This window comes from Alosa alosa, chromosome 19 (assembly GCF_017589495.1).
Source record: "Alosa alosa isolate M-15738 ecotype Scorff River chromosome 19, AALO_Geno_1.1, whole genome shotgun sequence".
Classification (NCBI taxonomy): Eukaryota; Metazoa; Chordata; class Actinopteri; order Clupeiformes; family Clupeidae; genus Alosa; species Alosa alosa.
In genome coordinates, this window is record NC_063207.1 from 19,911,801 (window position 1) to 19,930,697 (window position 18,897).

An 18,897-nucleotide genomic window follows, 5' to 3' on the forward strand; every position below is an offset into this window, starting at 1 on the left:
CAGCCTGACGGATTGATTCAGTGTGAACTGGGCCGCGTTTTCAATTTCAATCCCGCGAGAATCATTTGTCAGTCATGGTACTTCAAGACTAAATGGATAAATTAAATATGGTGTGTCCTCTTCTAAAGTGGTCACATCAGACACCAATGTCAGACTACTCGGGTTGTAAGATAAACCATTACACAAAACATTAACTCTTGATTTATGGCTACGCTTTTTTGATTTTGACCTTTAAAAACATTTAAGTACATTAAAATTCGCTCTACAATTTTTTTGTTTTGTTTTGTTTGCACATTCCACAATCAAGTACTGTAGACTCACCTTCTCTGTTTTGTTTCTGCTCAGTGATCTGTAACCATCCTGTTTACATGGTTCTCTTTTCTGATCCTCACAAGCCACCTTCAAGTTTGAACAGGTTCATCTATGGAAATAAAAACACAACAATGAACTTGGAAAGTATGGAAAGAAGATTAATTTAAAGATAGCAGATGCTTTACGCCAAACATTGTAATTCATTAAAACACAGCACAAACAGATTTTATATTTCAATACACATTTAATGTGACCCAAGCAAATAAATTCTTTATCCTATTGGAATACATCTATTGAAATTCATTAATTAGTGTGATCAGTAATTGTAAGCGAGTAATGTGTTTCAATTGTAAGGATCTGTTCTGTGAGAGGATGTGCTCTTCAGTCACACACAGAGATCAGAGAACCTGACACAGAGAACATGTAGAATGAAATGCGGTCGGAACTCTACCGGTTCAATCTCATGTACTACAGGAGATTGGTAGTTCCATAGCTCTAAACTGAAAGACTTATTTCACTCTCAAATCTAAGCATTACTTGCATTTTTCCATCCCCACAGAGCTCTTACTCAGTCGGTTGAAAAACTTTTTTTTTAGCTGTCTTCAGTTTGCCTGCTGTTTATTTTTGAACGTTGGAATTCCTGGATTTTTTTTTTTTTTTTTTTTTTTCAAAACGTTCACTCTGCACTGCCAAGTTAGTCCAGCAGCTGATGCCAAATGAAAAAGTGGCCAGAGAGATTTCCTGTGCTAGACCGGCCCACCCCTTGTGAAAAATCCTGACCCTCATACAACTCAATACTCTATACAGAGCTTCCTTCACCATACCTGAACCCTCACCACCCACCTCCCATCTCAACTAGACACTGGGGCTTTTTTGAAGGGTAAGATTTGTAAGAATCAAGAGTTAGGGCAAGATTTATCCACACTGCTCATGTCCTGTTGAGATTTATATTCAAGGAATTACTTAAATAATCTATACACTCAAATATATTAGGTAAGTGCCACTTGATTCTTCCCAAAGTATTTGTGGGAGCAGCATTTACCACAGCTACCAATGTCCTTGTTTTTTCAACACAAGGTACAAGGAAGTACTCTCATGTTTAGCATGATAACCTTGAGGATCTAAATAATTTAATAACTAACTGTACATGTATGGCAAACAAAAAAAGAGATAAAAGCCTAAAAAATAAGGTACTCTGCTTCATGCAAACCTCTAAGACACTGCATAGTAGTCTCAAGTATCTAAGCAGCTTTCTGGACAAGCTATGACTCTCAGGCTCACAGCTTAAGCCCACGTGGCTTTAAGAAAGCCAGTCGGAGTGCAAAGACAGAGAGAAAGCAAATGGGAGAAGGAACAACAAAGTGAAAGCCGTCGGCTTATACGTTTGCCATGCTTGACCACAGCTGATCACTCCACCAGGCCTGATCACTCCACCAGGCCAGTGGCAACCTTCCATGCCCTCCACTGTGGGAAAACATGGGCTTAGCACCCTGGGAAATGTATTTTTGAAAACATCTGCCACCCTTTGCCCGCTTCCTTTCCATGTCTTCCCCTAGCTGACCTCCTGTCTGCCTGATTAGCATCAAGACTGAGCGGTGCCACAGGTCGAAAGTGGCTCGAAAAGAGGGGGAAAGCTTGGCCCATCCACACACACATGGAGGCAACAAGACGGGAAGAAAAGAGGGTTTGTTGGACAGACAAATGAGCCTGTGGCACTGCTTCAGTCAGCATATAGAAGGTCAGCACAATGCCTGCTCTCATATCAATGCTAGCAAAGAAATAGCCGCTGCCCCTTACACACTGACGCTATTCACAGAGGGGAGGCTGCAACTGTGAAAAGGACTCAGAGGCACAAACACACAAGCACTCTCCCCGCGAACCAGACGACAACCGTCTGCCGGAAGGCTGAGCCCTCCTTTAGGAGTACCTCACTGAGGGCAACCTTGTCCATCACGGGCCTGTGGATTACAATGAAATGACGTTCAACACACTCCGCAGGGTTTGCACTTCAGCAGTGAACTTTGGTCTGGCTTTCTATGGGAGCCATCTGCTCGCAAGTAGAGGAACCACCCCTGTTAACCCCACAACTTTGTCAGTAACCATGCACACTACTGCTGCTAACTCCCCTGTCACCTTTTTGTTTAAGTGCCCCTTGATTAGGGATTAGTGATCCCTATCACAGTAAACACAGTTTGCATGCACTTGCATAGATAAGAATTAAAAGTGTGTGGTGTGTGTGTGTGTGTGTGTGTGTGTGTGTGTGTGTGTGTGTGTGTGTGTGTGTGTGTGCCAGTATGAGTGAACAAGTGTCTGTGAACATGAAATGTGTGTGTTTACATGTGCATGTATGTGAATGCCATTTTGTCCTTGGGACTGCAGACACACTGGCCCCTCCACCCACTCTGGCTTCTTTAACCTTATCAGAGGCCCAGTGAGCCCTGGGAAAGAGTGTGTGTGTGTGTGTGTGTGTGTGTGTGTGTGTGTGTGTGTGTGTGTGTGTGTGTGTGTGTGTGTGTGTGTGTGTGTGTGTGTCGGTCTGTGAGAGAGTGGAAAAGATATGGTAAAAGAGACAGAGACAAAAGCAGCATGTGCAGGCCAACTTGCATGCCCTTGACCGTAAATGTGAACGAACGATGCGTCTACAAATCATTGACGCAACTTGCCATAGCAAGGTGGATTTAAACCCCCTTGGGTTGAGCTGGAGGACCACCAGATATGCAGTGCTGTGCAAACGCTCCCAGCAATGCTGACCAAGCCAGAGACCTACACTTCATGGCCACGCAGCACAATATACACAAGCTCAGGGAATGGATGCTGGTCAAATACAACTCACACTAATATTTTAACTCTGAATACTTGAAATGTTGAAATCAAATCAGCCTCGGACTCTCAAAAATAAAAAAACGATTCCTTTTTAGCAATACTTGAAATGTTAACAGAATTATATAAATTCAGCACCGTAAACTTTCAAAATATACAACAAAAAAATGAATGTGCGATGGATGAGAAACTTGGAAAGCTCTCTAACACTCGTGACGTACTTTGTTATTCTTAGCAGCCTTGTGGCTGCCTTAGTCCAACTTCTCAGAGTTAAATCAGCGAGTGGAACTGACCCTCATCACCTCCCTCTGGTACACAACATGTGTGCAATTCCTTCAGAAGGGACACACAGCCATGAGGACAGGAAGCTATTCTCAGTGTTTGGGAAATGCCAAGTGAAAGGAAGACACATGAATGCATTCAAGGGAGGACAGGAAGTTGTTGTAAAGAAAGAGGGACGATGGAGAAAGCCGCTGGCCATTCATTTGAAGTGGTGCGAAAAAAAAGGACATGACTCATCTGGTGATTCACAGATGCACAGTCTTGGACCAAATAGCAACAGGACAACAGGAGTAACATAACATCAATTTAGTAACTCCATTTGGACCGTGGGAATAATACAAACTAAACTTCAAACAATGACAATTACCTTTACATTTCAAATTATTTTTAAGAAGTGAAATCTTAGCCGTTCTGGAGTTCAAAGTTCAAAGGATTTAGGGCACACTGTCAAGTTTCCATTATGGCAAACTGTAAGTCAGGCTGTAAATAGCACACTGACAACACTGTCAATAAACGAACGGGCTAGTGAAAGCTTCTAGAGCGCTATGGGTCAGCTTCTGAAAGAACACATGCAACACACAGTGTGTGTGGCATAAAGCTGCCTCTGGCAAATATTCAGCCAAGTAATGATTCCAGACAAAGCAAACAAGGAAACTTTGTAAATAAAGCCAGATCACAGACAGGTGTAGTCTAGCCACAGTCCACACCTGCTGCTCCATATAAAAACACCTTTGTGCTGTTCTCTTTTTTTCCATACACTACTAAATCCCTCTAATAGAGGCAACAAAGAAGATGAGAGAGGAAAGACAACAAAAACACACGCCTTACCTCTATCCTGAGCTTTAATCTATCATCCCTTTGAAGAGCCACAGAGAATCCAGCACTCTCTGATCTCAGAGTGGCTTCTCTTGAGTTGGGCTTGTTCTCTTAAAGTAACAGGCACAAACAGTGTACACACACACTCACAAGCACGCACACCCTGACTCATGCAAGACCAGGCACACGTGGAAACTCCCGCCCCGACGCTGCTGGGGCTAAGCAACTCACTAATCCTCACAGCCTGGATGCCGGGGCAACTGTGCGTGCTTGAGAGAAGATGAGAGGAGAAAACTACCGGCCCCTCCTTCCGAGTCACTTTTTCTTTCACGTTCCGGGTTGTTTGTTTAGGAGCTGCGGCTCCCGTCAGCTCTGCGCTCTGATTTTTTTTCTTCCCCCTCTGTCGCCCGCTTTCCGCTTGCCGGCGACTGCGAGCAGGACGTGGGAGTAAACCCCGTGTGGTTTTCCACGGGCCGTCTGGAGATGATGGGGCCAGACAGGCTGACGAGTGACTGGCCGAGAGGCAGTGGGGAGTGTGCTATAATCGGGGCTCCGTCTGACCCGACATACCTCCGTCACCCTACTTACACTACACTCTGGAGTAAGACTGCCCCTCAGAGAGAAACGAGAGAGCCAGAGAATGACAGGGAGGAGGAGGGATGGGAGAGGGGGAGGAAACAGGGCCGGATCAGAGGAAGAAAGGCAGCCGAGTCAAGGGGGGAGGCTACGGGAACTTGAGTGACTTTTGAAATTTGATAAATGGGGTGAGGGGGGAGAAACGGTCAAATGTCAAGTCCACACAAATTCTAAGGAATTAACATCAGAAAAATTGCAGAACAAATGTTGTGCTTTCCCGGTGAGTTCTCTCAGTCACAAACATCTTTGTAAAAACATATGTGTTCTTCCAAGACTTGCATACTTGAGGTTGCACAGAAACTTCATTCAAACTAGCCCATTCAGAAAACCACAAAAGCACCCAGCCAGTAACTGGACTACAGCAAGCCAGGAGGCTCTGGCATCTTCTTTGCCTTTTCTTTTTCAGTTTCAGACTTCTTTTTCAAAAATTTCACTCATGCCAAAATATGAATGTCTACACTTTAGGACAAACACTGAGAGAATGAAAGTAACTATTGAGAAAACATGATATATGGTCACTGACACAAAAGCCGTCAGTGGATAATGATCGTTAATGAAACCAAAGAGCCTGCCCGTGGTTCCAACACAATTAACCGCTTGAAAACGTACAGATGATTAATACACAATGAGGTCCAACAGAGGGAGCATCTTTGTTTCAATTTAACATTGACTGATTTAAAGGCTCACGCCTTTGACAGCGACTTCACTAAGCTACTTGAATTTTGTTACCAACTGCCCCGTTCAGAAGATATATAAAGAACTGCAGCCGAATAATTTAACACATTGCGTAATACATGTGCTGTATTTATAGATTTGTCCATTTACTTTAACCACATTCTCAATAATTGATGTACCACTCACTCTGTGTGTTTTAAGAATAGCCTCTTTGTACAATGACTGGCGATCAGATCCAAATGGTCTCTATACTCAGCTTGGTATGTGGTGGAAGTGGTGAAAATGGAGATTTGGCTTTGTGAAGATTTGAACATCACAGGAAAAATGTGGAGACAGACATACTCGATTAGTATTCTTCTTGGAAAGCACAATAGCTGATCCTCAACAAATTATCGAAACCAGTTACCAGACTTTATTGCTACTGCAGAAAAAAAGTTTGACTACACAATACCCAAAGAATCCATGTAATAGTAAAGTTGTAGACTGATCTGTTTACTAGTCGACTTTGTTTAAAAAGGTTAACAAAAAATGTTATTTCATGCCTACTTTTCTTTATGCTCCCCGGTGGAACACTATGTGACTGCCCTATCTTCCCCTTTCATTTTTAAACAATGATAACCTTCACTCATTCGTGTTGGGGGAAAAAAACTGGGCTTACAACCCAAACATCTAAGTATTAAGGAATAGCAGTAACGCTAGGTCGGGGCAATGTTTAAGCCTGTTCAGAAATGGCAGGCAGGGAGAAATAACAAGGTTCTTACTTTTAAGTTCCAAACAACCCAGATTCATGTGAGCAGTCTAACTGGCAAATGTTGACTCATTAGCTGTCATAATTCTGCATATTAATGCTCTCCCAACGAGAATACAGCCGGTGAAAGCAACTCTCCAGAGATGTAATCATCTAACGATTAAAACATAAGCAGATAAAAATGGGTGGGAGGGTTCAGGAAAAGAGAGAATAAGGGAGGAAAGCAGGAGAGCTGGAATGTAGACACATCAGAATCCTGAGACCCAGAGGTCATAGATCATGACTCGCTGCCCCTAATCCCCACCCTCTTTTCTTCTCTCTCTCTCAAAGCAATGTGGAACTTAGTGCCAAGAGAAAAGTAATTCATTTTTTATTTTTCTTATCTTGTTGATGTCATTGCTCCTTAAAAATAACTTGATAACTAGTCTGGCATTCAGCAGCCATTAACCATGTCCTGGCACACAGACCATAGACCTGTAACAATAGCCTGCATCATACAATAGACTTCAGTGGGACATTGTTAAAATACTTGACTGAAGTGTTAAACCTTTGAACCAGACTAATTATTTACTTCAATTTCACCACATCACTTTCATCACTGAACACCTTTCTAGTTCTCAAGAGCAATTATTCATGATTTCCTTTGTTCCTTTTTTTAATTGTTTAAGCACATGGTCTTTGTGTTCACCTGTAACAGTTCAACAATTGTGTGCTCATTATACTGCGTAACAATGCAAACATGAAACAGACATTTTAAGTGACACAAGCTCACTATGAGTTAGAAACATTTCTTCCTGGTGGTTATAACCTGTCAGATTCTGCTTTATCCGCAATTCACCAGGCACGAATCACACAGAAATGTAAGGTTGAGACAGGAATCAACAACTTCAGACGGGTAGCTTGATGAAAGCCCTGCAGTGCTCTTCGGTGTCAGTGGTACTCCTGGGAGCAACCCAAAAAGGGCCGCTAGCTTGACTGACATAGATGTTAAAATGGAAAGAAAAAAGACAGCATTGAGGCAGAGATGTGTGTAAACTGCTGTGAGTGTCAGGTTCAATGGAAGGCAAGTGTTCTGATCCTTTGGGGGAATGTCAATCTGCATTTCACTGGGACTTTGGTGCTGCGCTGGGTGGTGTGTAGAGGTATCACGTGTGAGGGTGACACTGAGAGCAAAACCACCGGCACTGCAATGAACGACAGCAGAGTGAAAAACACACCTACAGTGAGCCACACAAGGCAAGTCTTCTCACCCAGTCAGTGTGCAAAAGCTAAAATATTAACCACACACGCTACCTGGCAAAGATCTAACACAAACGTGGCCCAAAGGGGGTAGCTTCCACAACTGTCTGCTAGACTGAGCTGATGTCCACAACTGTACTCCTCTTGTACTGTACTCCCCATTTTCTTTACATAACACGGCAAAGAATTTTTATACTGTGGTCACATAGGCTACTTCTCGACTTCTTCAAGTTCCTTACAGCTCGCCATGTGTGCATCTGGCAGACCGAGGCTCTCCACTCTATTGTGATGACTTGCCGCAACACACACACACACACACACACACACACACACACACACACACACACACAGACACACACACACACGCCCATACAATAATGTCACACGCGACACATATGGAGTGAGGCCTAAACTGTGTTATCTACTCTTAAATCGAATCAGGTTGACTCAGGCTGTCCCATCCCTGACGCATGGTGATCCGTCACATCCACAGACGGAGCGCTAGGTGATTAATAAAATCATGGTGCATTGCTCACGTGCTACTTTGTGGTGGCTGCAGTTGCCACGGACACGGAGATGACAAATTAGAGTTCCCGGCTCCTCATCCATCAGACGGACTGACCACATGCAAACAAAGTGTCATCCAGTCCGTGCAGAGAGGTCTACCTGATTACATGGTGACTGAGTATGTCAATAATTAACCTCATGTTTACATGCAAAAAATATACTGCTACACACAAATCACAGCAGTGCCACATTCAAATGATCTCTAATGCAGACAGATGTGTGTAGCCCAGTGTGTGTTTGCACGTGTGACCCTAAACCACCCACAGCCCACTAATCACCCACATAGACCTCCATTGTCTTAACTCTTTTTCGAGGCTGTGACATCAGAAAGTCTTTAAATCGAACTACCTTGTAGTGAAACGCAAATTCGTTTCTGCTCTGCAGAGTGCTGAGTATGAAACTCAGCCCTTTGACACCACACACAGACACCCGCATTAATCAAAGGTTAACTGCTCTCGCGCCCTTACACCACTAATGACCATATGCTGGAGATAAAAGTCCAAACTGTTCCACTTTGAGTCTCATCCATAAACTGAGTACCTGTGCACAATCCAGAGGGCACAGAAAACTGCACAGCCAATAATCTGACCAGCCATTAATACACTATTTTGAATATGCTTGTGTTAAGAACTCTATCTGGATGTCAGCTAAAAGCCATCCTGTACCACCATCTTCTATAGAGGGCCCACTGACAGTGAATAAATGAGGATATGAATAAAGATATTGGAATAAAAACTGGAGCAGAGGCCATCATGGAGATCCAAGGCTCCTTTGCAGCTGACTCAGCACACGTTCCTGCTTGCTCCTGCCTGCATACTGTATGTGTCTCACCAATAGTGCAGAAGGTGACAAAAGCCTCATCGTTATACAGTCAGAATTTTATTTTATGCATTTCAATTCCCCTTCTGATTGCCTAAATGTACATATTATTTTGTAATATATTCTTAAATAGCCTTTCTGTACACAGTGATTTTCAGCTCCAATAAAATTAAACACTTGCTTGGTTTCGAACGTCCTTGGAACTTCTGTGTATTTACTTACTTATGTTTTATGCTAACACTTTCGGCTGTTAGATGATTCAGCTCTGTTCCATCTTTTTATTTGACTTTTCCATACTTGTGTGGCCAGTACAAGGACTCAGATCAGTTGGTTTGTTAACAGAGAGCACAGGGTATCCAGTCTCATTACGCTGAAGGTTTGTTGGAGCCGTTTTGGGTAAACAGTCTGATTGCAACCGTCTCCAAATAAACCATCAATTAAGTCTCATCTTTGGCTCTAGAGTTTAGGACTGTTTACACAGCAGCAGACGACGTGAGGCACCTGGCGAGTACAGACACATTACACTCCGGCTGGGAGGCAGCGAAACAGGGAGAACGAACCAAAGGGAATAAATAAAGAGCTGCTACTGGTGAACTACAAGCAAAATGACCATAGCTTAGAGATAGCGTTGCAGCAAGGCAAGGTCACTTCCTTTTCTCTTTTATTTTCAGATTCAAAAAATACTATTTTAGTCCTCCTTCAGACGCAGAAGTCTCGAGGATATGTTAAGTCCTTGTGCTTATAGTGCAGTGCTGGCTAACTCAAAGTATAATTGCCTTTACTTCACAAATGGGCCCGCTGAACCATGCCCATGGCAGGTCTATTAATTTATGGACTTTAAATCTTATCACACCTCCTCGGCTCTGGAGTCCGGCTCGGGATCCTAGCTGAGGAGGCATACATGCATGTAGGAGAAGATGGGGGGAACTGGGGACTGAGAGATTTTCCTCGATCAGCAACGTGACTATATTTATGATGAAGTGAGTCTGGCAAGAGGCCAGATGCAGTGTGTCAAAGCAGCAGAAATCTGCTGACCAGCTACCTCTCAATGAGGTGAGCCTTTAAAACACTGTGACTCCACTCCAAGCTCCATAGCCACCATGGCAGATAGTTATGAAATATATAAATGAACTCTTCCAGCTTCTATTGGTTCAGGTGTAATGCTCGCAAAAGCGACAATGATGCACACGCTCGTTATGGATGTCAAGGAGATTTTATTGCTTGAATCTACAGCATTTTACTGCCTAACCAAGGCTGTTAAGAGCTTCAGTCCCTGGAGATAGGGGCTTGCCTGCTAGCCTTATTCAGGTATAAGCAGCAGCTGGTTTCAGTGCGACCAGGCAACCCAGATTCCTCTCGGAAGTGTGTCAACAGTGGGGGCCACCATGCAGGGAAGTGTGTCAACAGTGGGGGCCACCATGCAGGGAAGTGTGTGCAGGGAAGTGTGTCAACAGTGGGGCCACCATGCAGGGAAGTGTGTCAACAGTGGGGCCACCATGCAGGGAAGTGTGTCAACAGTGGGGCCACCATGCAGGGAAGTGTGTCAACAGTGGGGCCACCATGCAGGGAAGTGTGTCAACAGTGGGGCCACCATGCAGGGAAGTGTGTCAACAGTGGGGCCACCATGCAGGGAAGTGTGTCAACAGTGGGGCCACCATGCAGGGAAGTGTGTCAACAGTGGGGCCACCATGCAGGGAAGTGTGTCAACAGTGGGGCCACCATGCAGGGAAGTGTGTCAACAGTGGGGCCACCATGCAGGGAAGTGTGTCAACAGTGGGGCCACCATGCAGGGAAGTGTGTCAACAGTGGGGCCACCATGCAGGGAAGTGTGTCAACAGTGGGGCCACCATGCAGGGAAGTGTGTCAACAGTGGGGCCACCATGCAGGGAAGTGTGTCAACAGTGGGGCCACCATGCAGGGAAGTGTGTCAACAGTGGGGGCCACCATGCAGGGAAGTGTGTCAACAGTGGGGGCCACCATGCAGGGAAGTGTGTCGTGGAGAGAGGGGCTGTCTTCAAGCCCCATGAGTGGAGGGCAAGATTGAGATGTAAGTTTCAGAAGTGTTGCTTGGTACAACCCAGTGACAATGATTGAACGAGTTGTTTTCCAATGTTTTACTTATATCAGAAGGAACTGTTTAGAGGCTAATGGTTTATTTCTATTTCTCCAGGGTATGAGGGACAGTAAACAATGTGCCGGTATCAGTGTATTTAGGTCTACATAAATGTGAATTAACAGATCTGGCCAACGTCAGTCTGCAAGTCAAACAGAAGAAGCTTACACTTTGCTTCAAAACAGTCATATATTTTGTCAATCCACAGGCAAAACTACAACATGGGAAACCAGAACACGGTAGAGGAGGAGATCCGTTTACTGTATTACCACATGGGAGATGAGTTACTCCAGTCTGGTAAATCAGCACAAGAACTAAAACAGCTGTGGGAGAATGCTGCTCTGCGCTAAGTGCACAGAACAGATGCAAGACTTGGAAAAAAACTAGCCAACTTAGCTGCAGCTCTATCCAAAAGATGGAGAGGCTAGTCAATCTTTTCTTTTCCTAAAACATGGCCATCAGCTATGCCATTGTGCCTTTATGCAACATTTCATCAAGGCTACAAGCTTTCTGATACAATATCATCATGATGCAATTCATAAAATATAACAGATTGTATTATCAAATGCTGAATATTTTGCTAAATACTTTAACTATCTATTAAACTGTATCCTGATACAGTGATATCCTGTTGAATACATCCCTCAAACAAATGGAAGACAACAGCTGAAAACTGTCTCCTGGGCATGACCCTAGTACATCTAGAAAAGTGAGAGCAGGTCTAACAGATGCCTCTGTTCAAAGAGGTCAAGAGAGGTTAAGCTGTTCTGTTAGTGAAAGGACAAGGGACCATTCCTCTTGCACCTCCAGTATTAAATCGAAGACAACTTGAAAGATATTGCCTCTGGATACTGCACCCTGGAGGCAATTGCTCAACTGCCACAAACCAGTTCCGTTTGCCCCTCCTGTGGCTAAAGCTAGCTAATAACACACTGCCCGCAAAAAAGAGTTATTGGGTGGTGAGGAAAAAACACTTCCACAGATCAGTGCTTGGGCCCATACGCCCGCAGCTAGTACACCACCATCTCCCACTAGACTCTTTGTCTCCAGGCTGAAGAAATCTAGGGTTTGCCACCAAGTCAGCACTTCACCACCAAGTCAGAGTCGTCTCGCGATAATGACAGGAAAGAACAGAAAGGGAAGGGTTCAATAGTGCGGCAAAAAAAACACAACTGTGAGAATAAACACACAGTAACACACAACGAAGTGAGCCAGTTCGAGAGCTAGACGCGATGGAGTGGGGTCTAGTGAGGACCAACCACAGCTGTGTGTGCAGTAATAGCACTGCGCCGCTAAGCTAAATAATGTGCCTAAGGTCTCCGCATGAGTCCTCATCTGATGGAGGGCAGAGGCGGGTTTAGAGGGACAGCTCTGAGTATGTGTGTGTGTGTGTGTGTGTGTGTGTGTGTGTGTGTGTGTGTGTGTGTGTGTGTGTGTGTGTGTGTGTGTGTGTGTGTGTGTGCGTGTGTGTTATGTGTGCTGCATTGTAATGATAGGTAATTGAACACAGCCCGGGCACAAGCTGTTCCATATACCATGTCTGAGAGAGGCCAGAGTCTGCTGCTGGTGGGCTCAGGGAGCCTGGTGTAGAGTGGGGGCAGCTTGTTAAAAGCACCGTCATTATCCAGGCCTGGCATCCCACTTCCTCGCACATGGGCAGAGGGCTCGGCGGCATCGCCCGAGACATTCCTGAGAGAGGCTGCTCAATGATTCACGAGATGCCTCCGGCCTGGGGCTGTGTGTGTGTATGTTCTACTTTATGCCATGGAAGCTCATTACAGCCAAGTGTACAGCTTACAGTCATCCCACCACCCAACACTAATAGAGAAGGATGAGCTGATAGGGTGGTCATATAGGGTCATTCACCAATCAGACTGACACATACTGCAGTGGCGAGGAACATGAAGCTTGCTGATTTGCAGAGGTAAAATCTTAACACTACATAAGGCACCATGCAGGCTGTGGCAAACCAGTCCATGGCTTTTCTGTATGCCATTATTACAAGCTGTGGAATGCCGTTGTGGAGCTACTCACTATAAAATATCATTATTATTTGAAGAAGCCACACGATTCCAGTGTGGCGTGCTGCTCCACGAGCATACAGACCACAAGGCTTGATGCCTTTCACCCGCCACAGTAGTTGTTACTGGAAAGAGACATCCCTCATGCCGAAAATTACCCCTTCAACATCAGGATTAGAGTTGTGGTAGCTGAGATTAAACAGGCTCCAGAAATGTGGGATGTGGATAAGAATAATAATCATTAAAATGTTTCTTGCATAATAAGATTTCACCCTTAGGGTAGAATTAACCAAACGAGTTATCTTTTACAAGGCAGAATTTACAAACGACGTGTCTCCCAGATAACAGAACATTGTAGCGGGGAAGAGAATGACATAAAATCATTCAATGTAAGTGAACACATTTTAGACAACTTCTCCACACCCTAAGACATGACCTAAGACAGGACACAGTGACCACTCCTAGACAAATGGACTGTATTAGTCACAGAAATGGGTGTGAGCCTTTCCACTCTGTTTTTAATGATTTGCAACTTCTTCTTTTACATCACATGTCCCACTGTAAGAATGAATATGATGAAGACTTTAATGTCCTTTCAGAGGTCCACCACAGTCTAATGTCTGTTACAAGTGCCAATGAACATGTCTGAAACTGATGGTGAGCTGTTGGGACATCTGCTGGACACTGGCACTCTCTATGAAATTTTAATATGAATGCTTCTACTATCATCCAGAGTACTAGTAGATAGCCTGAACAGTCGTATTGTTAAAAGCCTGGAATGTAGGCTGCTTGAGCATCCCAGCATGACATGCAATGACTGACCTCCCGTACAGCCCGCAGGGAGTGCTGCTTGAGGGTTGTGTGTCGTAACAAATCCACAAATCCACACACACACACAGACGACACACACACACACACACACACACAGATGACACACACACACACACAGATGACACTGACACACACACACACACACACACACACAGATGACACACACACATAGTGGTCAGTAGTTGTTTCACAGCACACAGGATATGTGACTCAAATCCTCCTCCCCAGAGAGGTCCAGATTTAAGTGAAGCCTCCCTCCCCTCTCCTTCTCCTCCTCGGTGGCCCATCTGGGCTAGCCAACAAAGAGCTTGTTGAGCGTGGACAGAGAGAGGGGCATGGCGGGAGAGAACTGACCCGGAGCTACTAATCCTTGGGGGTAACGCGAACGCATAGCGCCAGACCCCCACCAGAAGGGAGTGATTACCTCACAACTGCACGGACGCTTGCAACTGAAATGATGGGGGGGAAGGGGGACCGGCGGTGCATTCAGGACTTTAAGGCAAAGCCACAAGCCAGGGGGGGAAACAAAAATGCAAGCTCAAATCAATAAATATTAAAGGAAAGACAAAAAGTCCAGGGTGCTCAGTGAAATAAAGGCTTTTTAAGTAATTTTGAGTGCTTTGGATTTCTTTTTTTCTACCCCAATAAATATTAAAACGCCAGCTGCTCTTCTGACTCGAGTACCTTTAACACCAGAGTACCTTTAACACCATTATTTAACACTGAGCTGGGGGCAGATTAGGAGGAAGCTTCTCAAATGACGGATGAATGTCAACGTCTAAGAATAGAAGTTCGCACAGGGCATGTGGCCTCGCAAGTTCACTGCCCATGCCTGGACTGTCACAGAAGGACCAAGAGAGTGTAATGTGACAATTAGTTCATCCCTTTAGTGGCAGGACAAATATCAGCTAAACTCTGGCAGATTGTTTCAGCTCATTATGTTTGAACAGGTTGTCATGTAACAAGTCTGATCGTGGTGTGAAAAACATACAAACAGTGACTGAGCTAGAGCCCAGAGTTTACGGTGAATTATTCAAGCTAGAGAGTTGAGCAGAGAACCCACCAGGTCTCATGCAGCCTCCACTGTAGCTGGGTCGGGGGAAGTGACTGTCTGCCAACCACAATATTTGCCCAGTTGAATTTGTTTAAAGGTATGCTCCAGGACAGCACCCTACCCTTCCTGTCTCAATAGATTTTTGACACAATCCATGTTAGCTACACAAACAATCCCTGTGTACAAACTGTTGAACATGAGCCTTACTGCCAGAACGCAAAGCTTTCGGGTCAAACAGTAGCTCTCTCTGCAGGCTTAATCAAGGAGAAAAGCCAGGACACCTTCCCGCAATTGTTGTAAACCTACACCAGAGGGAGGGAAATGCACAGTATCCACAGTCTGCACTCTTATTAGAAAATAAACACAGATGACTGCTGCGATGTGTGGTATGCGTGGCCTGCCCTAAAGGCCCCTGGTGGCTGCAGTGCCAACAGTACAAGGTAAATTACGCTTATGTAATGGAGTGGATCCAGAGCCTGTGTTTCCACGGTACAAAGAGGGGAACACATCAAATGATCTTGGATGTGAAAGAAAGAGTTGTGGCCTTTGGAGTTTGAGCCAGAACAGTTGCTGACTTAAGATCAAGACCTCCTATAATGCATCTAATGCTATGTGTAAGATAAAGTTACAGATTGCCTTGCGGGCTGTTCGACCATGCTTTGTTTAATTGAAATGAAATACAATGATTATGTTGAAAAGATTAATCAGGGCAGGTCTGTATGTTTTAAGGTTTAGTATGTTGTAAGGTTTACTGTATTTAAAGACCTGGATGAGGTCTTACAATGATCCTCTCTGTACAGTGCCATTGTGCCACAGTCAAGCAGACAGCATCCAGGGGTGTAGTGGTAAAATAAGAGGTGGGTAAACTGTGAATTCTGGGATCGCGGTAAGGTGGACTTCGCCATGCGGTATCAGATTTTTTACAAAGGCATTCAGAACATGTTTGATGATGGAGATTATTGTCCAATGTTTAAAACAATACCAGTAGTATTAAAAGGTTCATAGAGTGTTGATGTACATATTGCGATTGTGGATAATAGTGTGATTTTTGAATGTTAAAAGTTGCAATTGCTGAATAAACTGTTTTGAGAGGTGGATAAATTGTAATAAGAGGTGGATCAACTCTATTTCAGAAATTTCTGAGGTGGATAAACTGTGTTTACTTGTGTTTAGCCTCCAGTCCTGGTTGCATCCATTCCATACTGATATTTCCTACATACCAAACGGAATTCCGTTTATTTTTGCCACTTTCCAGTCCTAATAGGCTGTGAAGATCCGTATCAGTGCAGAACGAAATGTTTCAGTTGGACTAATTGCTTTCACATTTCATGGATTCTGGTGGCCTCATAATTAAGGCTGTCATTGCTACATTTTGGGGACAGAGTGCATAAACTGAGACAATTAATTCAATGTGTATCAGTAACAACAACCAACAGAAGACACAAATCTTCCATGAATCTAACAGCAGCAAACAGGGCTCATTGTTTGCTGCTGTGGCAAAAGAGAAACCAGTGGCCATTTAAAAACAATGCATTAACACATTCCACACTGATAGAGTAACGGTTTCTAAATCCCATATACCAGTGATGACTTCTACAACTTTACGAGTAAGGAGAGTGAGGAACATTTGGTTAGGCTTACAGTAGATTCTTAGGAAAATCATCTCAGTGTTACTTCCGACATTCCCACCCCACTCCTCCAAAGAAACCGCAAAAAAAAAAAAAAACGAAAACAACAGACGATGGAGGCTACATGGATGAGCTGGTGGGCTGATTAAACTGTATCCTCCGCATCCATCATGGCTAACAAAGCACATGACGCGGTGCCGTCAAGAGCCACTGACACCAGTTTCCATGACTCCCTCCCCAAGCCGTGTTTGTTCTCCCAATTTCAGTCCCACTCCAGAAGGAGGGTCTGCCGGGCCAAATGGTATCTGGAGTCACACTGCAGAGATCAATCACAATTAGTATTAGTGCGCTGGTCTGGTTTAGTCACTAAAATCGGGAACAGCTGCCTCCCAGTCGAAGTGCGAAACGCACACACAAAAAGAACTACACCTGAAACTGACAAGCACATGTGCACATCATTTCTACTGGCCGTCTGTATTTCACCTGTTAAATCTGTCTAGCAGTCATGGGCAGACCTTCAACTCAAACTGCTCTTAAATGAGACACACAGAGAGAAGGGCCAGTGAAAATGGACTACTTTTCTATAAAAGCACAACAGGCACAACATATGAGAAAAAAAATACATCTTGCGATTTGACTTGCTGGTCACTGACAATGGAATAGTTATTCCTGAGGGGGAAAAACAGATTGTTCTGTTCTTCAATTCTTTGGTTCTATGCCAATGATTTGGAAATGTGGAGCACTTTAAACAAAGGCAACCTGCATATGAACCAGCAAGCCTGTCAGTCAGCCCCGTCCACTGGCAGACTGATAAATCGCCGCTCTGTGATACAGACTACAGTGCTCACTTCAGAGCATTAGAAAAGGAACTACAATTATTGTGTTTGAATACAATCCAACGGTTCATGTCCAATCATGGATTGCAATAATGTTTACTTAAGAGGTCTGGTAATTTCATGGTGCATAATTGTAGCATAACATACAGGGCACAGGAGACTTGCTTACTCAGATAACGACTCCTTCCCCCTACAGAGACTAAACATATTGATAAATGAACAATCATACATAATGCAACCTAGCAGCTGTGTGCACAAAAAGATCAAATCCAGGGCCCACTCGTACCGCCTTTTCTATGAGGTCAGTCTCTACCAAGATTGCCACATGTACAGGGAGACTCCTCACTATGTTTTATATTCATCATGTTAGACCGTAATCTGGAAGCTCATTTAACACATCGCTTAAGCTCTCACCAGCATTTAATCTTCATTTTCCTTTCAGACCACACGGGTGAACCTTGAGACGTGATGTGAAAGAACACAATACCATCTGAATGACGGCATTAATCTTCTGAAAGGCTTTAATTTGTCGCCATTTAGGGTGTCAACCCCGAACATGAACAACCTACAGACCCATCTGCTCAACTGTTGAGGCGTCTTGTCTCGTCTAATGAACAGTGGACCTTTGTGCTGCAGAGCGACACGTGAGCTTAAGGTACATGTTATAGTTGCCTGGCCAAATGGCTCACTGGCTAAGTGCTACTGTCGAACTTAGTCATCCGACCACTGCCACTCCAGAATAAGCAGCGAACAATGCTTATTTTCTGTCATCTAGTGAAGCATGAGGATGACTCGTGGCATTGGTCTAGGTTGTGGTTAGACCAGTCTGTTCATTGTCAAAGTGTTCGCACTAGCAGGAAGCAGCCGACTTCACTCGCTGGCCTGTCGACAGCCCGCTGGACAGAAGTTTAAGTCTCCTCCAGGAAGCTTTCAACGCCCTTCTTACCTCACCTGCTTTTTATAGCTGGCTCCAGGCGTCTCTGCCCTCGCGCAGCGATGTGACACTTTTGCCATTGCTTCAATGGCCAAATATAATTTCAGCCGCAGAAGGGTAAAAATAACAGGCCGTGTGTTTCCGTTAGTGGTCAATAAGGAGGGTTTGCGCTGCTGTCTTATGGAAAGAAAGATTTTGAATCTTAATTGCCATGGAAAATGATTAATATTGGACAACTATAGTTTGCATGGATAATAAATCTGTGTAAGTGGCCTAGCAGTGTTCTGTCTGTCCTCAATCTAAGTCAGACTCTTCAGAGGGTCAGTAGAGGCCCAGAGGCCCTTTCTTTGTGTGAAGCTGAGCCTCTATAAACAGACTGTAACAGGCTCTGTCTTTCCTTAACGGAATGTAACAATAAGCACAGACATTACCACCTCATGGTCAGTCCCAGCAGGCTCCCCTTATTTGGGGAAAACGGCAGGAAAATGAGTGTGGACATGAAATATGTGTTTCACAGCGGGTTGCTAACAGCATAGAATGAGCACCACTATCTGAGAAGCGTGAGG

At 44.4% G+C, this 18,897-nt stretch overlaps 1 protein-coding gene across 4 annotated transcripts in view; it reads right to left on the minus strand.

Annotated features, from left to right (window-relative positions):
* Nucleotides 1-18,897, minus strand: part of tiam2a (TIAM Rac1 associated GEF 2a) — a 76,480-nt gene that overhangs the window by 42,271 nt on the left and 15,312 nt on the right. For 2 of the 4 annotated variants that reach the window (XM_048227882.1, XM_048227883.1), the window contains exon 2: nt 322-421. The gene's annotated coding sequence lies outside the window, so the exon portion shown is untranslated. The other 2 variants (XM_048227885.1, XM_048227884.1) reach the window with 2 other exon arrangements.